Here is a 16490-nt window from a genome sequence, read left to right as displayed (position 1 = left end):
GGTCTTAAAACATAGATATAAAGTTTATTTTTAAATACTGGCTTTTTAATTATTTATAGATTGTATATAGCTGTTTTTATATTAGGTCTGAATAACTCCTTAAGGTGATAATACTATGCAAAGGTGAAAATGCATTTCGCTGCACCTGAATGTACAAAAATTAGTATGAATTATGAATGTCCTGTTTGATCTGGGGATTGTATATTTGTCCAACTTGTATTTTTAAAATATTTGTACTTTTGTTTTTTGTTTTAAGAATCATGTTTATATGTATTTTATATGTGTTGGCTTTATGGCAAAAGTGTCGAATAAAAGCTTTACAAACAAACAAACAATAACAACCATTCACTAAAAGGACTTCTTACATGTCGTCCACCGAAAGCCCGCCTCCCGCTGATGGACAGTATCAGCCCCTTCTTGGAGTGCAGTATAAATTGTTCAGATTTCACAGTGTTAGGAGATTTTAAGTAACTATCACCTGGAAAAGGAAGAATTACCGCACTTATTGACGCTGCGGCAAGTTTCACTTTGGGGCAGATAGTCACGCAAGTAACCCGCGTGTGCCCGCTCAGCACTTCATTCATCAGGTGGATACTGAGATGAGATGATAATATAAGCACTTTGAAGCAGAGTGCAGGCAGCACTTGGCGCTACACGAATCTTGTCACCTTATTCGCATAGGTCGGTTTGATCCCCAGAGTCGTGGCGTTAGGCTGGAGTGGACACTAGGTTTGATCCCCCGAGTCGTGGCGCTAGGCTCTAGTGGGCGCTAGGTTTGATCCCCTTAGTCATGGCGCTAGGCTCTAGTGGGCGCTAAGTTTGATTCCCTGATTTGAGGTGCTTGGTTCTAGTGGGCGCTAGGTTTGATCCCTTGAGTAGTGGCGCTAGGTTCTAGCGGGCGCTAGGTTTGATCCCCCCAGTCGTGGCTCTAGGCTCTAGTCTCTAGCCTTGAGACAGCACATCTTGGCGCTGAAATAACAGATGTATATTGTTACCCAACTCAATGGTACTCATTTTATCTACCTTAAATGGATGAAAGGCTGAGTGAACCTGCCGGGATTTGAACCTGTAACCATGAGGTCGAACACAGGCCCCTGCAGTGGACGCATTAGTCCACTGAGCGATCAGACCCAGGTGGGCGCTAGGTTTGATCCCCTGAGTCGTGGCGCTAGGTTCTAGTGGGCGCTAGGTTTGTTCCCCTGAGTCTAGGCGCTAGGTTCTAGTGGCTGTTCCATGCTGTGCTGTGCACCTGACTTCCTGTACGCCCCACCCAGGGGTGGTCGCTGATCTGAGCCCCCCCTTCACTCACAGCGCCCTCTTTACTCCACTGAAGCTCAGCACAGGATGCGCTTTGGTCGCTGGGTGAATGTCTTGGCGCTGTGCTCTGGCCCTCGCGGCCCCCGCCCCCCCAGGCTGGCCGTGCAGCGCCTCGGACGGGGTCGGGGTGCAGGTTCGAGACAGCCCGGGCCCCCCATTCACAGGCCCGGACCTACTTTTTAATTGGTGTAAACAAAGCGCCCCGGAAGGCTCGGCTGCAAAGGCAGGAGGAGGATTAGGCGCTAATTGAGGCCGGAGTGGGGCCTCCCTGGGCCGGTCTGCCCCGCACAAAGGGGGCTCGGGGGGGGCAGGGGGGGGGGCAGGGGGGCCGGGGGGGGGCACACGCTCCCCAACAAGTCACTCCAAAGAGCGACAAGAGAGCCACAAAGACCACACAGCGAGTCTAAGAGATGCTAATGGGGCCGGGGCCAAGGGGGGGGGGCAACAAGAACCCAGAGGGGAGGGGGGCTCCGGGGATGGGGCAGGGGCAGCACCAGGGGCAGCACAGCATAGAGGCAGCACAGAGAGTCTAAGAGATGCTAATGGGGCCGAGGCCAGGGCTAGGGGAGAGAGGGCGACAGAGAGCCCAGAGGGGAGGGGGGGGGGGCAGGGGGGGGGGCTCCGGGGACGGGGCAGGGGCAGCACAGCATAGAGGCACCACAGCCTAGAGACAGCACAGCCTGGAGACAGCACAGCCTAGAGGCAGCACAGCCTAGAGACAGCACAGCCTAGAGACAGCACAGCCTGGAGACAGCACAGCCTGGAGGCAGCACAGCCTGGAGGCAGCACAGCCTTGAGGCAGCACAGCCTAGAGACAGCACAGCCTGGAGACAGCACAGCCTAGAGGCAGCACAGCCTGGAGGCAGCACAGCCTTGAGACAGCACAGCCTGGAGACAGCACAGCCTGGAGACAGCACAGCCTAGAGACAGCACAGCCTAGAGACAGCACAGCCTTGAGGCAGCACAGCCTTGAGGCAGCACAGCCTAGACACAGCACAGCCTAGAGGCAGCACAGCCTGGAGACAGCACAGCCTGGAGGCAGCACAGCCTGGAGGCAGCACAGCCTTGAGACAGCACAGCCTAGAGACAGCACAGCCTGGAGACAGCACAGCCTAGAGGCAGCACAGCCTGGAGGCAGCACAGCCTTGAGACAGCACAGCCTAGAGACAGCACAGCCTGGAGACAGCACAGCCTAGAGGCAGCACAGCCTAGAGACAGCACAGCCTAGAGGCAGCACAGCCTTGAGACAGCACAGCCTAGAGACAGCACAGCCTGGAGACAGCACAGCCTAGAGGCAGCACAGCCTGGAGACAGCACAGCCTGGAGGCAGCACAGCCTAGAGACAGCACAGCCTGGAGACAGCACAGCCTAGAGGCAGCACAGCCTAGAGACAGCACAGCCTAGAGACAGCACAGCCTAGAGACAGCACAGCCTAGAGGCAGCACAGCCTGGAGACAGCACAGCCTAGAGGCAGCACAGCCTGGAGACAGCACAGCCTGGAGGCAGCACAGCCTAGAGACAGCACAGCCTGGAGGCAGCACAGCCTAGAGGCAGCACAGCCTAGAGACAGCACAGCCTGGAGACAGCACAGCCTAGAGACAGCACAGCCTGGAGGCAGCACAGCCTTGAGACAGCACAGCCTAGAGACAGCACAGCCTAGAGGCAGCACAGCCTAGAGACAGCACAGCCTAGAGACAGCACAGCCTGGAGACAGCACAGCCTGGAGGCAGCACAGCCTGGAGGCAGCACAGCCTTGAGACAGCACAGCCTAGAGACAGCACAGCCTGGAGACAGCACAGCCTAGAGGCAGCACAGCCTGGAGGCAGCACAGCCTTGAGACAGCACAGCCTAGAGACAGCACAGCCTGGAGACAGCACAGCCTAGAGGCAGCACAGCCTAGAGACAGCACAGCCTAGAGACAGCACTGCCTAGAGACAGCACAGCCTAGAGGCAGCACAGCCTTGAGACAGCACAGCCTAGAGACAGCACAGCCTGGAGACAGCACAGCCTAGAGGCAGCACAGCCTGGAGACAGCACAGCCTGGAGGCAGCACAGCCTAGAGACAGCACAGCCTGGAGACAGCACAGCCTAGAGGCAGCACAGCCTAGAGACAGCACAGCCTGGAGACAGCACAGCCTAGAGACAGCACAGCCTGGAGGCAGCACAGCCTTGAGACAGCACAGCCTAGAGACAGCACAGCCTAGATGCAGCACAGCCTAGAGGCAGCACAGCCTGGAGACAGCACAGCCTAGAGACAGCACAGCCTGGAGACAGCACAGCCTAGAGGCAGCACAGCCCAGAGACAGCACAGCCTGGAGGCAGCACAGCCTAGAGACAGCACAGCCTGGAGACAGCACAGCCTAGAGGCAGCACAGCCTAGAGACAGCACAGCCTGGAGACAGCACAGCCTGGAGGCAGCACAGCCTTGAGACAGCACAGCCTAGAGACAGCACAGCCTGGAGACAGCACAGCCTAGAGGCAGCACAGCCTAGAGACAGCACAGCCTTGAGACAGCACAGCCTAGAGACAGCACAGCGTAGAGAAAGCACAGCCTAGAGGCAGCACAGCCTAGAGGCAGCACAGCCTGGAGACAGCACAGCCAGGAGGCAGCACAGCCTAGAGGCAGCACAGCCTAGAGGCAGCACAGCCTAGAGACAGCACAGCCTAGAGACAGCACAGCCTAGAGACAGCACAGCCTGGAGACAGCACAGCCTAGAGACAGCACAGCCTGGAGACAGCACAGCCTAGAGACAGCACAGCCTGGAGGCAGCACAGCCTAGAGACAGCACAGCCTAGAGGCAGCACAGCCTAGAGACAGCACAGCCTAGAGACAGCACAGCCAAGAGGCAGCACAGCCAGGAGACAGCACAGCCTGGAGGCAGCACAGCCTAGAGACAGCACAGCCTTGAGACAGCACAGCACAGAGGCAGCACAGCCTTGAGGCAGCACAGCCAGGAGACAGCACAGCCTTGAGGCAGCACAGCCTAGAGGCAGCACAGCCTAGAGACAGCACAGCCTAGAGACAGCACAGCCTTGAGACAGCGCAGCCTGGAGGCAGCACAGCCTAGAGACAGCACAGCCTTGAGACAGCACAGCACAGAGGCAGCACAGCCTTGAGGCAGCACAGCCAGGAGACAGCACAGCCTTGAGGCAGCACAGCCTAGAGGCAGCACAGCCTAGAGACAGCACAGCCGAGAGGCAGCACAGCCTAGAGGCAGCACAGCCTAGAGACAGCACAGCCTAGAGGCAGCACAGCCTAGAGACAGCACAGCCTAGAGACAGCACAGCCTAGAGACAGCACAGCCTGGAGACAGCACAGCCTAGAGGCAGCACAGCCTGGAGGCAGCACAGCCTTGAGACAGCACAGCCTAGAGACAGCACAGCCTGGAGACAGCACAGCCTAGAGGCAGCACAGCCTAGAGACAGCACAGCCTAGAGACAGCACAGCCTAGAGACAGCACAGCCTAGAGGCAGCACAGCCTTGAGACAGCACAGCCTAGAGACAGCACAGCCTGGAGACAGCACAGCCTAGAGGCAGCACAGCCTGGAGACAGCACAGCCTGGAGGCAGCACAGCCTAGAGACAGCACAGCCTGGAGACAGCACAGCCTAGAGGCAGCACAGCCTAGAGACAGCACAGCCTGGAGACAGCACAGCCTAGAGACAGCACAGCCTGGAGGCAGCACAGCCTTGAGACAGCACAGCCTAGAGACAGCACAGCCTAGATGCAGCACAGCCTAGAGGCAGCACAGCCTGGAGACAGCACAGCCTAGAGACAGCACAGCCTGGAGACAGCACAGCCTAGAGGCAGCACAGCCTAGAGACAGCACAGCCTGGAGGCAGCACAGCCTAGAGACAGCACAGCCTGGAGACAGCACAGCCTAGAGGCAGCACAGCCTAGAGACAGCACAGCCTGGAGACAGCACAGCCTGGAGGCAGCACAGCCTTGAGACAGCACAGCCTAGAGACAGCACAGCCTGGAGACAGCACAGCCTAGAGGCAGCACAGCCTAGAGACAGCACAGCCTTGAGACAGCACAGCCTAGAGACAGCACAGCGTAGAGAAAGCACAGCCTAGAGGCAGCACAGCCTAGAGGCAGCACAGCCTGGAGACAGCACAGCCAGGAGGCAGCACAGCCTAGAGGCAGCACAGCCTAGAGGCAGCACAGCCTAGAGACAGCACAGCCTAGAGACAGCACAGCCTAGAGACAGCACAGCCTGGAGACAGCACAGCCTAGAGACAGCACAGCCTGGAGACAGCACATCCTAGAGACAGCACAGCCTGGAGGCAGCACAGCCTAGAGACAGCACAGCCTAGAGGCAGCACAGCCTAGAGACAGCACAGCCTAGAGACAGCACAGCCAAGAGGCAGCACAGCCAGGAGACAGCACAGCCTGGAGGCAGCACAGCCTAGAGACAGCACAGCCTTGAGACAGCACAGCACAGAGGCAGCACAGCCTTGAGGCAGCACAGCCAGGAGACAGCACAGCCTTGAGGCAGCACAGCCTAGAGGCAGCACAGCCTAGAGACAGCACAGCCTAGAGACAGCACAGCCTTGAGACAGCGCAGCCTGGAGGCAGCACAGCCTAGAGACAGCACAGCCTTGAGACAGCACAGCACAGAGGCAGCACAGCCTTGAGGCAGCACAGCCAGGAGACAGCACAGCCTTGAGGCAGCACAGCCTAGAGGCAGCACAGCCTAGAGACAGCACAGCCGAGAGGCAGCACAGCCTAGAGGCAGCACAGCCTAGAGACAGCACAGCCTAGAGGCAGCACAGCCTAGAGACAGCACAGCCTAGAGACAGCACAGCCTTGAGACAGCACAGCACAGAGGCAGCACAGCCTTGAGGCAGCACAGCCAGGAGACAGCACAGCCTAGAGGCAGCACAGCCCAGAGACAGCACAGCCTAGAGACAGCACAGCCTAGAGGCAGCACAGCCTAGAGACAGCACAGCCTAGAGACAGCACAGCCTTGAGACAGCACAGCCCAGAGACAGCACAGCCTAGAGACAGCACAGCCTAGAGGCAGCACAGCCTAGAGACAGCACAGCCTAGAGGCAGCACAGCCTTGAGGCAGCACAGCCAGGAGACAGCACAGCCTTGAGGCAGCACAGCCTAGAGGCAGCACAGCCTAGAGACAGCACAGCCTAGAGGCAGCACAGCCTAGAGGCGGCACAGCCTAGAGACAGCACAGCCTAGAGACAGCACAGCCTAGAGGCAGCACAGCATAGAGACAGCACAGCCTTGAGGCAGCACAGCCTAGAGACAGCACAGCATAGAGACAGCACAGCCTTGAGGCAGCACAGCCTAGAGACAGCACAGCCTGGAGACAGCACAGCCCAGAGACAGCACAGCCTAGAGACAGCACAGCCAGGAGACAGCACAGCCAGGAGACAGCACAGCCTAGAGGCAGCACAGCCTAGAGACAGCACAGGCCTAGAGGCAGCACAGCCTAGAGGCAGCACAGCCTAGAGACAGCACAGCCTAGAGACAGCACAGCCTAGAGGCAGCACAGCATAGAGACAGCACAGCCTTGAGGCAGCACAGCCTAGAGGCAGCACAGCCTAGAGACAGCACAGCCTTGAGACAGCACAGCCTGGAGACAGCACAGCCAGGAGGCAGCACAGCCCGGAGGCAGCACAGCCTAGAGACAGCACAGCCAGGAGGCAGCACAGCATAGAGACAGCACAGCCTAGAGACAGCACAGCCTGGAGACAGCACAGCCTAGAGACAGCACAGCCTAGAGACAGCACAGCCTTGAGACAGCACAGCACAGAGGCAGCACAGCCTTGAGGCAGCACAGCCAGGAGACAGCACAGCCTTGAGGCAGCACAGCCTAGAGGCAGCACAGCCTAGAGACAGCACAGCCGAGAGGCAGCACAGCCTAGAGGCAGCACAGCCTAGAGACAGCACAGCCTAGAGGCAGCACAGCCTAGAGACAGCACAGCCTAGAGACAGCACAGCCTTGAGACAGCACAGCACAGAGGCAGCACAGCCTTGAGGCAGCACAGCCAGGAGACAGCACAGCCTAGAGGCAGCACAGCCCAGAGACAGCACAGCCTAGAGACAGCACAGCCTAGAGGCAGCACAGCCTAGAGACAGCACAGCCTAGAGACAGCACAGCCTTGAGACAGCACAGCCCAGAGACAGCACAGCCTAGAGACAGCACAGCCTAGAGGCAGCACAGCCTAGAGACAGCACAGCCTAGAGGCAGCACAGCCTTGAGGCAGCACAGCCAGGAGACAGCACAGCCTTGAGGCAGCACAGCCTAGAGGCAGCACAGCCTAGAGACAGCACAGCCTAGAGGCAGCACAGCCTAGAGGCGGCACAGCCTAGAGACAGCACAGCCTAGAGACAGCACAGCCTAGAGGCAGCACAGCATAGAGACAGCACAGCCTTGAGGCAGCACAGCCTAGAGACAGCACAGCATAGAGACAGCACAGCCTTGAGGCAGCACAGCCTAGAGACAGCACAGCCTGGAGACAGCACAGCCCAGAGACAGCACAGCCTAGAGACAGCACAGCCAGGAGACAGCACAGCCAGGAGACAGCACAGCCTAGAGGCAGCACAGCCTAGAGACAGCACAGGCCTAGAGGCAGCACAGCCTAGAGGCAGCACAGCCTAGAGACAGCACAGCCTAGAGACAGCACAGCCTAGAGGCAGCACAGCATAGAGACAGCACAGCCTTGAGGCAGCACAGCCTAGAGGCAGCACAGCCTAGAGACAGCACAGCCTTGAGACAGCACAGCCTGGAGACAGCACAGCCAGGAGGCAGCACAGCCCGGAGGCAGCACAGCCTAGAGACAGCACAGCCAGGAGGCAGCACAGCATAGAGACAGCACAGCCTAGAGACAGCACAGCCTGGAGACAGCACAGCCTAGAGACAGCACAGCCTGGAGACAGCACAGCCAGGAGGCAGCACAGCCAGGAGGCAGCACAGCCTAGAGACAGCACAGCCTTGAGACAGCACAGCCTAGAGGCAGCACAGCCTAGAGACAGCACAGCCTAGAGGCAGCACAGCCTAGAGGCAGCACAGCCTAGAGACAGCACAGCCTAGAGACAGCACAGCCAGGAGACAGCACAGCCTAGAGACAGCACAGCCTAGAGACAGCACAGCCTAGAGACAGCACAGCCTAGAGACAGCACAGCCTTGAGACAGCACAGCCTAGAGACAGCACAGCCTTGAGGCAGCACAGCCTAGAGGCAGCACAGCCTAGAGACAGCACAGCCTAGAGGCAGCACAGCCTAGAGGCAGCACAGCCTAGAGACAGCACAGCCTAGAGACAGCACAGCCTGGAGGCAGCACAGCATAGAGACAGCACAGCCTTCAGGCAGCACAGCCTTGAGGCAGCACAGCCTTGAGACAGCACAGCCTGGAGGCAGCACAGCCTAGAGACAGCACAGCCTTGAGACAGCACAGCACAGAGGCAGCACAGCCTTGAGGCAGCACAGCCAGGAGACAGCACAGCCTTGAGGCAGCACAGCCTAGAGGCAGCACAGCCTAGAGACAGCACAGCCTAGAGGCAGCACAGCCTAGAGGCAGCACAGCCTAGAGACAGCACAGCCTAGAGACAGCACAGCCCAGAGACAGCACAGCCCAGAGACAGCACAGCCTAGAGACAGCACAGCCAGGAGACAGCACAGCCAGGAGACAGCACAGCCTAGAGGCAGCACAGCCTAGAGACAGCACAGGCCTAGAGGCAGCACAGCCTAGAGGCAGCACAGCCTAGAGACAGCACAGCCTAGAGACAGCACAGCCTAGAGGCAGCACAGCATAGAGACAGCACAGCCTTGAGGAAGCACAGCCTAGAGGCAGCACAGCCTAGAGACAGCACAGCCTTGAGACAGCACAGCCTGGAGACAGCACAGCCAGGAGGCAGCACAGCCCGGAGGCAGCACAGCCTAGAGACAGCACAGCCAGGAGGCAGCACAGCATAGAGACAGCACAGCCTAGAGACAGCACAGCCTAGAGGCAGCACAGCCTAGAGGCAGCACAGCCTAGAGACAGCACAGCCTAGAGACAGCACAGCCAGGAGACAGCACAGCCTAGAGACAGCACAGCCTAGAGACAGCACAGCCTAGAGACAGCACAGCCTAGAGACAGCACAGCCTTGAGACAGCACAGCCTAGAGACAGCACAGCCTTGAGGCAGCACAGCCTAGAGGCAGCACAGCCTAGAGACAGCACAGCCTAGAGGCAGCACAGCCTAGAGGCAGCACAGCCTAGAGACAGCACAGCCTAGAGACAGCACAGCCTAGAGGCAGCACAGCATAGAGACAGCACAGCCTTCAGGCAGCACAGCCTTGAGACAGCACAGCCTGGAGGCAGCACAGCCTAGAGACAGCACAGCCTTGAGACAGCACAGCACAGAGGCAGCACAGCACAGAGGCAGCACAGCCTTGAGACAGCACAGCCTGGAGGCAGCACAGCCTAGAGACAGCACAGCCTTGAGACAGCACAGCACAGAGGCAGCACAGCCTTGAGGCAGCACAGCCAGGAGACAGCACAGCCTTGAGGCAGCACAGCCTAGAGGCAGCACAGCCTAGAGACAGCACAGCCTAGAGGCAGCACAGCCTAGAGGCAGCACAGCCTAGAGACAGCACAGCCTAGAGACAGCACAGCCTAGAGGCAGCACCGCCTAGAGACAGCACAGCCTAGAGACAGCACAGCCTTGAGACAGCACAGCACAGAGGCAGCACAGCACAGAGGCAGCACAGCCAGGAGACAGCACAGCCTTGAGGCAGCACAGCCCAGAGACAGCACAGCCTAGAGACAGCACAGCCTAGAGGCAGCACAGCCTAGAGACAGCACAGCCTAGAGACAGCACAGCCTTGAGACAGCACAGCCCAGAGACAGCACAGCCTAGAGACAGCACAGCCTAGAGGCAGCACAGCCTAGAGACAGCACAGCCTAGAGGCAGCACAGCCTTGAGGCAGCACAGCCAGGAGACAGCACAGCCTTGAGGCAGCACAGCCTAGAGGCAGCACAGCCTAGAGACAGCACAGCCTAGAGGCAGCACAGCCTAGAGGCAGCACAGCCTAGAGGCAGCACAGCCTAGAGACAGCACAGCCTAGAGGCAGCACAGCATAGAGACAGCACAGCCTTGAGGCAGCAGAGCCTAGAGGCAGCACAGCCTAGAGACAGCACAGCCTAGAGACAGCACAGCCTTGAGGCAGAACAGCCTAGAGGCAGCACAGCCTAGAGACAGCACAGCCTAGAGGCAGCACAGCCTAGAGGCAGCACAGCCTGGAGACAGCACAGCCTAGAGACAGCACAGCCTAGAGGCAGCACAGCCTAGAGGCAGCACAGCCTTGAGGCAGCACAGCCTAGAGGCAGCACAGCCTAGAGACAGCACAGCCTAGAGACAGCACAGCCTGGAGACATTACAGCCAGGAGGCAGCACAGCCCGGAGGCAGCACAGCCAGGAGGCAGCACAGCCAGGAGGCAGCACAGCCTAGAGACAGCACACCCTTGAGACAGCACAGCCTAGAGGCAGCACAGCCTAGAGACAGCACAGCCTAGAGGCAGCACAGCCTAGAGGCAGCACAGCCTATAGACAGCACAGCCTAGAGACAGCACAGCCAGGAGGCAGCACAGTCAAGAGACAGCACAGCCTGGAGGCAGCACAGCCTGGAGACAGCACAGCCTAGAGACAGCACAGCCTGGAGACAGCACAGCCTAGAGGCAGCACAGCCTAGAGGCAGCACAGCCTGGAGACAGCACAGCCTAGAGACAGCACAGCCTGGAGACAGCACAGCCTGGAGACAGCACAGCCTTGAGACAGCACAGCATAGAGGCAGCACAGCCTAGAGACAGCACAGCCTAGAGGCAGCACAGCATAGAGACAGCACAGCCTTGAGGCAGCACAGCCTGGAGACAGCACAGCCAGGAGGCTGCACAGCCCGGAGGCAGCACAGCCTAGAGACAGCACAGCCAGGAGGCAGCACAGCATAGAGACAGCACAGCCTAGAGACAGCACAGCCTGGAGACAGCACAGCCTAGAGACAGCACAGCCTGGAGACTGCACAGCCAGGAGGCAGCACAGCCAGGAGGCAGCACAGCCTAGAGACAGCACAGCCTTGAGACAGCACAGCCTAGAGACAGCACAGCCTAGAGACAGCACAGCCTAGAGGCAGCACAGCCTAGAGACAGCACAGCCTAGAGGCAGCACAGCCTAGAGGCAGCACAGCCAGGAGACAGCACAGTCAAGAGACAGCACAGCCTGGAGACAGCACAGCCAGGAGACAGCACAGTCAAGAGACAGCACAGCCTGGAGGCAGCACAGCCTGGAGACAGCACAGCCTAGAGACAGCACAGCCTGGAGACAGCACAGCCTAGAGACAGCACAGCCTAGAGACAGCACAGCCTAGAGACAGCACAGCCTAGAGACAGCACAGCCTTGAGACAGCACAGCCTAGAGACAGCACAGCCTTGAGGCAGCACAGCCTAGAGGCAGCACAGCCTAGAGACAGCACAGCCTAGAGGCAGCACAGCCTAGAGGCAGCACAGCCTAGAGACAGCACAGCCTAGAGGCAGCACAGCATAGAGACAGCACAGCCTTCAGGCAGCACAGCCTTGAGACAGCACAGCCTGGAGGCAGCACAGCCTAGAGACAGCACAGCCTTGAGACAGCACAGCACAGAGACAGCACAGCCTGGAGGCAGCACAGCCTAGAGACAGCACAGCCTTGAGACAGCACAGCACAGAGGCAGCACAGCCTTGAGGCAGCACAGCCAGGAGACAGCACAGCCTTGAGGCAGCACAGCCTAGAGGCAGCACAGCCTAGAGACAGCACAGCCTAGAGGCAGCACAGCCTAGAGGCAGCACAGCCTAGAGACAGCACAGCCTAGAGACAGCACAGCCTAGAGGCAGCACCGCCTAGAGACAGCACAGCCTAGAGACAGCACAGCCTTGAGACAGCACAGCACAGAGGCAGCACAGCACAGAGGCAGCACAGCCAGGAGACAGCACAGCCTTGAGGCAGCACAATCCAGAGACAGCACAGCCTAGAGACAGCACAGCCTAGAGGCAGCACAGCCTAGAGACAGCACAGCCTAGAGACAGCACAGCCTTGAGACAGCACAGCCCAGAGACAGCACAGCCTAGAGACAGCACAGCCTAGAGGCAGCACAGCCTAGAGACAGCACAGCCTAGAGTCAGCACAGCCTAGAGGCAGCACAGCCTAGAGACAGCACAGCCTAGAGACAGCACAGCCTAGAGGCAGCACAGCATAGAGACAGCACAGCCTTGAGGCAGCAGAGCCTAGAGGCAGCACAGCCTAGAGACAGCACAGCCTAGAGACAGCACAGCCTTGAGGCAGAACAGCCTAGAGGCAGCACAGCCTAGAGACAGCACAGCCTAGAGGCAGCACAGCCTAGAGGCAGCACAGCCTGGAGACAGCACAGCCTAGAGACAGCACAGCCTAGAGGCAGCACAGCATAGAGACAGCACAGCCTTGAGGCAGCACAGCCTAGAGGCAGCACAGCCTAGAGACAGCACAGCCTTGAGACAGCACAGCCTGGAGACAGCACAGCCAGGAGGCAGCACAGCCCGGAGGCAGCACAGCCAGGAGGCAGCACAGCCAGGAGGCAGCACAGCCTAGAGACAGCACAGCCTTGAGACAGCACAGCCTAGAGGCAGCACAGCCTAGAGACAGCACAGCCTAGAGGCAGCACAGCCTAGAGGCAGCACAGCCTATAGACAGCACAGCCTAGAGACAGCACAGCCAGGAGGCAGCACAGTCAAGAGACAGCACAGCATAGAGGCAGCACAGCCTAGAGACAGCACAGCCTAGAGGCAGCACAGCATAGAGACAGCACAGCCTTGAGGCAGCACAGCCTGGAGACAGCACAGCCAGGAGGCAGCACAGCCTAGAGACAGCACAGCCTAGAGGCAGCACAGCATAGAGACAGCACAGCCTTGAGGCAGCACAGCCTGGAGACAGCACAGCCAGGAGGCAGCACAGCCCGGAGGCAGCACAGCCCGGAGGCAGCACAGCCTAGAGACAGCACAGCCAGGAGGCAGCACAGCATAGAGACAGCACAGCCTAGAGACAGCACAGCCTGGAGACAGCACAGCCTAGAGACAGCACAGCCTGGAGACTGCACAGCCAGGAGGCAGCACAGCCAGGAGGCAGCACAGCCTAGAGACAGCACAGCCTTGAGACAGCACAGCCTAGAGACAGCACAGCCTAGAGACAGCACAGCCTAGAGGCAGCACAGCCTAGAGACAGCACAGCCTAGAGGCAGCACAGCCTAGAGGCAGCACAGCCAGGAGACAGCACAGTCAAGAGACAGCACAGCCTGGAGACAGCACAGCCAGGAGACAGCACAGTCAAGAGACAGCACAGCCTGGAGGCAGCACAGCCTGGAGACAGCACAGCCTAGAGACAGCACAGCCTGGAGACAGCACAGCCTAGAGGCAGCACAGCCTAGAGGCAGCACAGCCTGGAGACAGCACAGCCTGGAGACAGCACAGCCTGGAGACAGCACAGCCTGGAGACAGCACAGCCTTGAGACAGCACAGCCTAGAGGCAGCACAGCCAGGAGACAGCACAGCCTTGAGACAGCACAGCCAGGAGGCAGCACAGCCTAGAGACAGCACAGCCTGGAGACAGCACAGCCTAGAGACAGCACAGCCTAGAGGCAGCACAGCCTAGAGACAGCACAGCCTAGAGGTAGCACAGCCTAGAGACAGCACAGCCTAGAGGCAGCACAGCCTAGAGACAGCACAGCCTTGAGACAGCACAGCCTAGAGACAGCACAGCCAGGAGGCAGCACAGCCTAGAGACAGCACAGCCAGGAGGCAGCACAGCCTAGAGACAGCACAGCCTAGAGACAGCACAGCCTAGAGACAGCACAGCCTAGAGACAGCACAGCCAGGAGGCAGCACAGCCTAGAGACAGCACAGCCTAGAGACAGCACAGCCTAGAGGCAGCACAGCCCGGAGGCAGCACAGCCTAGAGACAGCACAGCCAGGAGGCAGCACAGCCCGGAGGCAGCACAGCCTAGAGACAGCACAGCCTAGAGACAGCACAGCCTAGAGACAGCACAGCCTGGAGAGAGCACAGCCTAGAGACAGCACAGCCTAGAGACAGCACAGCCAGGAGGCAGCACAGCCTTGAGACAGCACAGCACAGAGGCAGCACAGCCTTGAGGCAGCACAGCCTTGAGGCAGCACAACATAGAGACAGCACAGCCAGGAGGCAGCACAGCCCGGAGGCAGCACAGCCAGGAGGCAGCACAGCCCAGAGGCAGCACAGCATAGAGACAGCACAGCCTAGAGACAGTACAGCCTGGAGACATCACAGCCTAGAGACAGCACAGCCTGGAGACAGCACAGCCGGGAGGCAGCACAGCAAGGAGGCAGCACAGCCAGGAGGCAGCACAGCATAGAGACAGCACAGCCTAGAGACAGCACAGCATAGAGACAGCACAGCCTAGAGACAGCACAGCATAGAGACAGCACAGCCTAGAGGCAGCACAGCCTAGAGACAGCACAGCCTAGAGACAGCACAGCCTTGAGGCAGCACAGCATAGAGACAGCACAGCCTAGAGACAGCACAGCATAGAGACAGCACAGCCTTGAGGCAGCACAGCCTGGAGACAGCAGAGCCAGTAGGCAGCACAGCCCGGAGGCAGCACAGCCTAGAGACAGCACAGCCAGGAGGCAGCACAGCATAGAGACAGCACATCCTAGAGACAGCACAGCCTGGAGACAGCACAGCCAGGAGACAGCACAGCCAGGAGGCAGCACAGCCTAGAGACAGCACAGCCTAGAGACAGCACAGCCTAGAGGCAGCACAGCATAGAGACAGCACAGCCTTGAGGCAGCACAGCCTGGAGACAGCACAGCCAGGAGGCAGCACAGCCCGGAGGCAGCACAGCCTAGAGACAGCACAGCCAGGAGGCAGCACAGCATAGAGACAGCACAGGCTTGAGACAGTCAGCCTGGAGACAACACAGCCAGGAGGCAGCACAGCCAGGAGGCAGCACAGCATAGAGACAGCACAGCCTAGAGACAGCACAGCATAGAGACAGCACAGCCTAGAGGCAGCACAGCCTGGAGACAGCACAGCCTAGAGACAGCACAGCCTGGAGACAGCACAGCCAGGAGGCAGCACAGCCATGAGGCAGCACAGCATAGAGACAGCACAGCCTAGAGACAGCACAGCATAGAGACAGCACAGCCTAGAGGCAGCACAGCCTAGAGACAGCACAGCCTAGAGACAGCACAGCCTGGAGACAGCACAGCCAGGAGGCAGCACAGCCAGGTGGCAGCACAGCATAGAGACAGCACAGCCTAGAGACAGCACAGCATAGAGACAGCACAGCCTAGAGACAGCACAGCCTAGAGACAGCACAGCATAGAGACAGCACAGCCTGGAGGCAGCACAGCCCGGAGGCAGCACAGCCTAGAGACAGCACATCCAGGAGACAGCACAGTCTAGAGGCAGCACAGCCTAGAGGCAGCACAGCCTAGAGACAGCACAGCCTAGAGGCAGCACGGCCTAGAGGCAGCACAGCCTAGAGACAGCACAGCCTGGAGACAGCACAGCCAGGAGGCAGCACAGCCAGGAGGCAGCACAGCATAGAGACAGCACAGCCTAGAGACAGCACAGCCTAGAGACAGCAGAGCCAGGAGGCAGCACAGCCCGGAGGCAGCACAGCCTAGAGACAGCACAGCCAGGAGACAGCACAGTCTAGAGGCAGCACAGCCTAGAGACAGCACAGCCTTGAGACAGCACAGCCTAGAGGCAGCACAGCCTAGAGACAGCACAGCCTAGAGGCAGCACAGCCTAGAGGCAGCACAGACTAGAGACAGCACAGCCTAGAGACAGCACAGCCTAGAGGCAGCACAGCCTAGAGACAGCACAGCCTTGAGGCAGCACAGCCTGGAGACAGCACAGCCAGGAGGCAGCACAGCCCGGAGGCAGCACAGCCTAGAGACAGCACAGCCAGGAGGCAGCACAGCCTTGAGGCAGTACAGCCTAGAGACAGCACAGCCTAGAGACAGCACAGTCTAGAGGCAGCACAGCCTAGAGACAGCACAGCCTAGAGGCAGCACAGCCTTGAGGCAGCACAGCCTTGAGGCAGCACAGCCTAGAGACAGCACAGCCTAGAGACAGCACAGCCTAGAGGCAGCACAGCCATGAGGCAGCACAGCCTAGACACAGC

Source organism: Lissotriton helveticus, chromosome 9, assembly GCF_964261635.1.
Source record: "Lissotriton helveticus chromosome 9, aLisHel1.1, whole genome shotgun sequence".
In the NCBI taxonomy this organism is placed as follows: Eukaryota; Metazoa; Chordata; class Amphibia; order Caudata; family Salamandridae; genus Lissotriton; species Lissotriton helveticus.
This window is presented reverse-complemented; position numbering follows the sequence as displayed.